We start from the raw sequence: 7,073 nt of genomic DNA on the forward strand, positions 1-7,073 counted from the left end.
CTGTCAGTACTGAGAATAAACCTCATTTTCCATGTCCAGCTGTATTATCTTTGACAAGCTCTGCTGAGAGGGCGATTCAGCTGGAGGCAGGGTTGGAACTGACTGGGATGCAGGTGGGCTGGGGAGGATGAGGGTGGGCTTGCTGGGCCACATGGGGAGGTAGTTCTTGAAGAAAAGTTCACTGAGCCCCTTGAGGGCTTAAAATCCCAAACTATATCAGAATATAACTTCAAGAAAATTTAAACAGGAAAAAGGGGGACATTTTAGCCAAACTCCAAACCCAGGAAACTCCAAAGCCAGGAAAGAGACTTCCCCATTAGAAAGTCCATAGTTCTCTAAGTGGGGTCCCAGGAACCCTGGGAGCTGGAGGATTTGTCCTTATGCCCTCTTATCTCAGGCCCTTTGGGTAGAGGCCACAATCCCCCTCCTGCCACCTCCCTTTCTGGTTGAAAGGAATGACCATGTCACCCTACCACAGAGAGTGCAGATCCCTAAGGCAGCCCTGGGGGGACAGCCCACCCAATCCACCGAGGGCCAATGCAGTGGGGTGTGCAACATCAAATTGTGCTCAAGGAGGGAATACCCTGCTGATATGAGAACAAAGAGGAAGCAAAACCCAGAAGCCATTTGCCTCATTTAGGAACCAAAGGGTGGTCCTAATGTCCTTCCGGAGGAGGTGCAGAACCATAGGCAAACATCCCTGTGATAAGATGCTCAAGACTGAGTCTCAGGACTCAGCATTACTACCCATACCTCCTTGGGCACAATGCCAGTCTTCCTGGACAGCAGTGGTCTGAGACCTCAAAACCATGTCCCACAGGGCTGCCTGCAGACTGCAGAGCAGGTCCTTTGCCCTGACCTCAGCCTGCTGGCATCCAGCTCCTCCCAGAGGCACAGTTACTACTTGTTTTATCTATTCTTTGATGGCATCTGACACCACAATCTCTGCCGCCTCAGCCTGGTGCTGAATGTGTGAGGTGGGCCAGGAGAGGGTAACTAGGAGAGTTCTCTGCTCCAGGATTTGTCACCAAAAGTACACTGAGGGGGCCTGGTCTTGCCCAGGTTCATTGTTCCTGGCAGAAGAGAGGCCTTTGGGTGATAAGAGGCTCTTGATGCTTAGATCTGGGAGAGGCAGCAGCAGAGGCGGGTTTGGGAAGGACACAGGGTGCCCAGGATAGAGGATAGGGGAAGGGAAAGGGCTCTGTGGATGCAGAGGGCCCATCACCCTCTTAATTCTCATGGCAGCAAGGTACCACCCCACCAGGGTGCTGGTCCACAAGCTGGGGGAAGCAGAGCCTATGACCTGAGTCAGGCTGTGGCCTCCCTGGCTGTCCCCCGGACAGGTCTGCAGGCAGCCTGGAGTCAGAGGTGGGGGTCTCAGCCTAAAGAGATAAGGGGTATGATGTTAATATTCTGGGCAATGTGGCTGAGCCTCAGGGGCACCCAGATATCTGGCTGGACAATCTTCTGCTGTGTCTGTGAGGGACGGAGCTTTGAACCAGTGGACTGTGAAGCAGATGGCCCTCTCAGTGTGAGTAGCCCCATCCAGTCCACTGAAGGCCTGCCAGGAACAAAAAGGCATCAGAAGATGAATTTCCCCTGACTGCTGAGTGTTGGGGCTGAGACCTCTCTGGCTTCGAGTCTGCCATTCATACCATCCACGCCCTGAGTTTCCAGCTTGGAGGCAGCAGAGGCTTCTCAGCCCCTGTACTCATGGGAGCTAATTCCTCCTAATAAACCTCATTGTGGACATACAACTCCGTGTGCTCCCAGGAATTCTGTTTCTCTGACTATCCCAGGGTGACTGTCCTGGTCGTGTCAGGACTTTCCCACTTCTCTCAGCCAGCCAAGGCTAGAAGTTCCAGGAAACCCACCTGGCCATCCCTTTCCACCTTGACTGCTGCCAGACATGGATCCTGGCCCTTTGAGAACCTCACTTAAGATTCCAAGTGACAATCTTGAGTGAGAAGCATGAGAGCTCAGCTTCAAGGTCCACCTCTTCCATGGGAGCTGGGCGGTAAGGAGTGGGTGTGATGAAGCCAGGTGGCAGCCTGAGTGGGAAGGGTCCATGTTTCCATTGGTTCTGCCCCCAGCTGCCCTCTGGGAGCCCTAGTGGCCTCTCTTCTCCCCCTACCCAGGATTTGAGAGCCAGCAGGTGTGAGTCTCCTGGGTAGGAGACCCTGGAGCAGACCTAGCTAAGAGAGGGTGTCTGGGCTGTCCTGGGTGAGGAGGGGATGCAAGAGTGGGTGGGCAGGAGACATAGGTGAGTCCTAGGGTGGGAAGCAGCTGAGGTGAGCAAGCATCAGAGGAGACAGAGGGTCCAGTGCCTTAAGCTCGTTTCTGCTCAAAGCTAAATGCACTGCAGTGCACAGTGGTCCCTCTTAGAGGCTTGGTTCAGGGGCCTTACAGAAATAGATGCATCCTGGACCTCTGGACCTCTCACCCGAGTTTAGGGGAAGGGTGTGCATGTAGCGTGACATTATAGTAGCCTTAACAGCCCCTGCTGAGCCAGGCGGACCCTGGGCTCTGTCTTCTGACCCTCTGTTGCCTCCAGCCTCCTTCCCATTTGACCAAGCAGCCTCTGCTGAGCCCCTCCTGGCCTGATTGTTTGCAGGTGACTCCAGATCTTGCTGCAGAGGGAGGCAGCGCATGGCTGCTTCAGGTTATGTGTCCTGGTCCAAAGAGTCCATAGCACTGATGGGCTGCAGTCTCCTGGACTAGAAACCAACCTGCAACATGGGACCCAAGTTCAATACCCGTGACCCTACACTGGGTCCTTGGAGCTGCAGCCCCCAGGCTCTGTAGAATATGGGCACCAGGTGCAAAATGACACAGCCACCAGTACATCCCCTTCTGTCATCCCCTGCCTGCTCAGCTCCAGGCAGATGGGGCACTCTTCTGTTCCCAACCAGACATCACTGCCTCAGCTCCTGGGAGGATGGTTAGAGTGAAGGGCTGTGTCTGCAGGAAGGAAGCAGGGGGCGGAATTCCAGGGGCAAGGGGGAGTTGGAGGCTTCTAGGGCTTTGTTTATGGTACAGGAATGGGCCAAGGCTGGCAACACTCACTGGCTCTAACCACACTCCCACTGGCAACCATATGAGCACTCATGATACCACCAAGTCCACATCAGCCCAAAGAAACCAGAGCCCAGACCTAGCACTCCAGGCAATGGCCTGAAAGTATTAGATACCAGCTCAGCCCTATCCCTTGTGGAGAGATGGACTGGCTCACTCTGATATGGAGACAATCCCTGCTAGCTTCACTGCCCAGCCTCCTAGGCTTCTGCCCGACCACACACAACCAACCACATGCACAGGAGTGCACACACTCAACTCAGCCAAGTGCATGAGTACACATAAGCACAAATGCACAAGAGCAGGCACACACACATGCACATCAAGGCACAGGCAGTGTGCACATACTCTGCCTGTTTTCCATTGGTTCTTGGTTTGTTTCTTTTCTGGGTTACAAATAGCTACTTGCAGGCCTGGGAGAGGGTGTCTAACTATCGTTTCTGATGCTGACCTCTCTAGTAATGACATCTTTTATTAATGGCCTCATGATCATGCCTGTGAAAGGATCCATTATTGCTCTGACCAAGATGGCTACATTATAGATGGCCAGACAGCTGGCCCGCAGGCCATAAGCTCCTGGCTGGAAAGAATGAATTAGGCAATACAGCAATGAAAGGGGGGGAGGGGACACCCTCGGTTTCCAGCCTGTTATTCAATTTCTGTCTGAGATTTTGTGCAAATCACCCAGTAACATTTGAGAAACATCATTAGCATGTAGTAAAAACAGAGAGATTCTAACAAAGAGCAAAAATAAAAGCCTTAAAGCTGAGAGGAACTGGGAAAGAGGTTGTAATGTTTCCTAAAGTTGGATGTTGGCATCCATGCAAACCAGTGTTTTGGCTCCTAAAGGTGCACACAGGAGAAATGCCCATGGTAGTGTGCAGCAGCCTTCACAGAATATCCCAGAAGCACTACTCACAAAGCCAAAGCATAGCCAGAAGGTCCAGCAGGAATGTGATGCCCTGCAGTGAAGTCACATACTTCTAATGGCATCACTGAGTGAATTTCAGCAAATAATATTAAGTGCAAAAAAATACATCCAAAGGGTACCTTTATAATGAAGACTTAAAAGCCAATAAAATCCACTCTGTTTAGAGGCACATGTATCTGCCAGAAAGCTCTGATGGGGTGGGCCCAGGTTGGGCCACATAGTTAGAGGTGGGTGTTGGTTGCAGGTGGTAGACCCTCAGAAGTCAAAAACATGAAAGAACACATCACCAAGTGGACTGTTTTCAGACCAGTGTCAAGACTGTGGCAAGCACCAGCCTCATAACAGGGCAAGTCTTCAGCAGGAACTCACATGAAGAAGATTCCTGTGAGGCTGAGGATGTGGCTCAGTGGTAGAGTACTTGCTGAGAATGTGCAATGCCCTGGGTTTGGTCCCCAGCACTGAGAAAAAAGAAAGACAGGGAGGGAGAGAGAAAGAGAGAGAGGGGAGGGAGGGAGAGAAGGGAGAGAGAGAGAGAGGGAGGGAGGAGGGAGAGAGGGAGGAAAGAAGAGAGAGAGGAGGGAAAGGGAGGTGGGAGAAAGGAGAAAGGGAGAGGGAGAGAGAGGGAGGGAGGGACGGAGGGAGAGGGAGAGAGAGAGAGAGAACAAAACCCCCACCAACTCCTGCTATGAACACGGGAGAGGGCTGGAGCTGGGTCTGTCAGCCTGCTGACTGAAATGCAAATGCATTATGCCCACGTTGGCTGCCTGGCTGCCTGGCACTGGGATGCTGCAGGCAAGTCACCTGCCAACATGTGAGCGCCTCAGGCTCAGCTCCTCCTCATTCCCCATTTATGGCTAGAGCCAAGGCTGACAAAGCTGCCTGACTGGGCAGGCTACCCCTGGAGGTGGACTCTGTGGGGTGCTGCAAGCCCTCTGAATAGGGATTGAATTGGTTGGTACCTGTGTCTGGGAGATGTCCCACCTCAGAACAGTCCCCTGTCACTAGTGCCAAGAGATCCAGACAGCACCTGGGCATGCCTCATAAGAATCCAAGCAAAGCAATCACCTTGTGACAGGACAGCCTCAAAGACTAACTGTGTATGTGTAGATGAGCCTTTCCTAAGAAGCTCATGTTCTGTTCCTGTTTAAAAAAAAAAAAAACAATATATACAAATTCAGTAAGAAGAAACTCTCTTTGGATTATGATGGAGAATATAATAGCTATTTTTAAAAACGAAAGTGCCTATTCTATACGTGCACTGTGCACATTAACTGTGGATGTATTCTGAACAACAGCAGCTTACCCGTGAATTTCAAGAATGACAATGCAGCCATCATTTCTGGCCTGTCTGGGCCACCGCACAGTGTAAGCTGCCTGTGACCGAGCTCAGAAGGCGTAGGCTGCTCATTGGCATTCAGGCACTGGCTCTGTTAGGAGCTGTAAATCGGAGTCTGTTGACAGTTAATCTAATGCACTTCAAGCTTCCAGATCCTGTGCTGGCACAAGCAGTCCCTGGAGATCCAGCGCTATCCCCCAGAATCAAAGGGGGAACAGAGAGTCTGGCTCCATCAGCACGAAAACGCCAGAGGCAGCAGCTCCCTTACCCCTCTGGTTTCCAGTGTGTGGCAATGGAGTGGGGGCACTCCAGCCAGGACATGTTCACCCCAAAGACGGGGCTTGCTGCAGCCAGGCAGAAGGGGAGGAAGAGTTCTCTACCATGGGGATGGGGACAAGGACACAGAGGAAAAGACATCCACAGAAAACAAACCTCTACCCACACTGTGCCCATCAGTAAAAATTAGCTCAAAATTTTAAATGTAAGATACAAAACCATAACATTCTAAGAGAAAACATTTGTAACTTGGAGTAAGGCAATGTTTTTGTTTGTTTGCTTCAACACCAAAAAGCACAAGCTCTTATAGAAGTTGATAAATGAGACTTCGTCAAAATTAAGAACTCCTCTTCACAGGACACTGTTAAAAGAACAAAAAGACAGCAGAGGGACTTGGAGGAAATGCCTTTGAATAGATACCTCACAAAGAAAATATGCTATTGGAAAATCAACACACAAAAAGTGCTGAACATAATTGGAAAATCTGAGTCTACTGATGGTTAACGTGCTAACATACTTCAAGATTCCAGATCAATTAAAATATCAATTAGAAATATCAATTAAAAACCAAATGAGATACTGCTACACCCCTATTAGAATGGGCTAAAAATAAAAACAACTCAAAACCCATATTAAGTATCAATGAGGATGTGAGGCACAGGAACTCTTGTATTCTGGTAGGAATGGAAAATGCTTTGAAAAAAAGTTTTTTATAAAATTAAACACACACTTACCATATGAGCCAACAATCCCAATCCTAGGTCTTTACCCAAGAAAAATGAATGTCCACATCCATATGAAAACCTACACACAAATGTTTGTAGCAGTTCTACTCATAATTGCCTCAAACTGGAAACAACCCAAATGCCCTTCAGTTAGCAACTGGCTACATGGCAGTACCCACATGTACTTGGAGTGCTACTCAGGAGCAAAAAGGAACAAACTGGCAACTCACACAGCAGCACAAAGGAGTCTGAAGTAGGCTTCAATAAATGAACAAAGTTAGATCCCAAAGCTACATATTATAAGCTTTCATTCATATAGCTTGGAAATGGCAAAACTGAAAGGATGGAAAACAGATCAGGTTTGCCAGGGGCGGGCTGGAAGGAAGTGACAGCAGAAGATAGCAAGAGACAGTCTGGACTGATTATCTGTGTCAGGATTGTGGTGGTGGATTCATACACTATGCATGTGTCAAAACCTAAAGAATCGGGCCAGGGATTTAGCTCAGGGTTCCAGCACCTGCCTTGCAAGTGCAAGGTCCCAAGTTCGATCCCCGGTACCAAAAAAAAAGACCCAAAGAACCACAACCAACAAGCAAAAACAGGAATCTTTACCATGTGTAAGTTTAATTTAAAAATCAATACGTGGTGTAAATGGAATAAGAGCCATAACAAAGGAGCCTAACTCTTTTTATGAACAAGTAGCATAAGTACCTTTCAAAGTATGGAAAAG

The 7,073-nt window shown here is 49.4% G+C and overlaps 1 protein-coding gene across 23 annotated transcripts in view; it reads right to left on the bottom strand.

Moving 5' to 3' along the window:
- The window catches only part of Jakmip3 (Janus kinase and microtubule interacting protein 3), a 149,374-nt gene that overhangs the window by 5,569 nt on the left and 136,732 nt on the right, over positions 1–7,073 (bottom strand). The window contains exon 24 of one of the 23 annotated variants that reach the window (XM_087185589.1): positions 5,118–7,073. This exon is cut by the window's right edge and continues 4,293 nt beyond it. The exons of the other annotated variants lie outside the window; for them this stretch is intronic. The gene's annotated coding sequence lies outside the window, so the exon portion shown is untranslated. Of the gene's footprint in view, positions 1–5,117 lie in introns of those variants that run through there. 23 annotated transcript variants of the gene reach the window in all.

The sequence above is a fragment of the Heterocephalus glaber genome, unplaced genomic scaffold (genome assembly GCF_053883595.1).
Source record: "Heterocephalus glaber isolate CG9 unplaced genomic scaffold, H.glaber_assembly_v1.0 deba00001497, whole genome shotgun sequence".
Lineage (NCBI taxonomy): Eukaryota > Metazoa > Chordata > Mammalia > Rodentia > Bathyergidae > Heterocephalus > Heterocephalus glaber.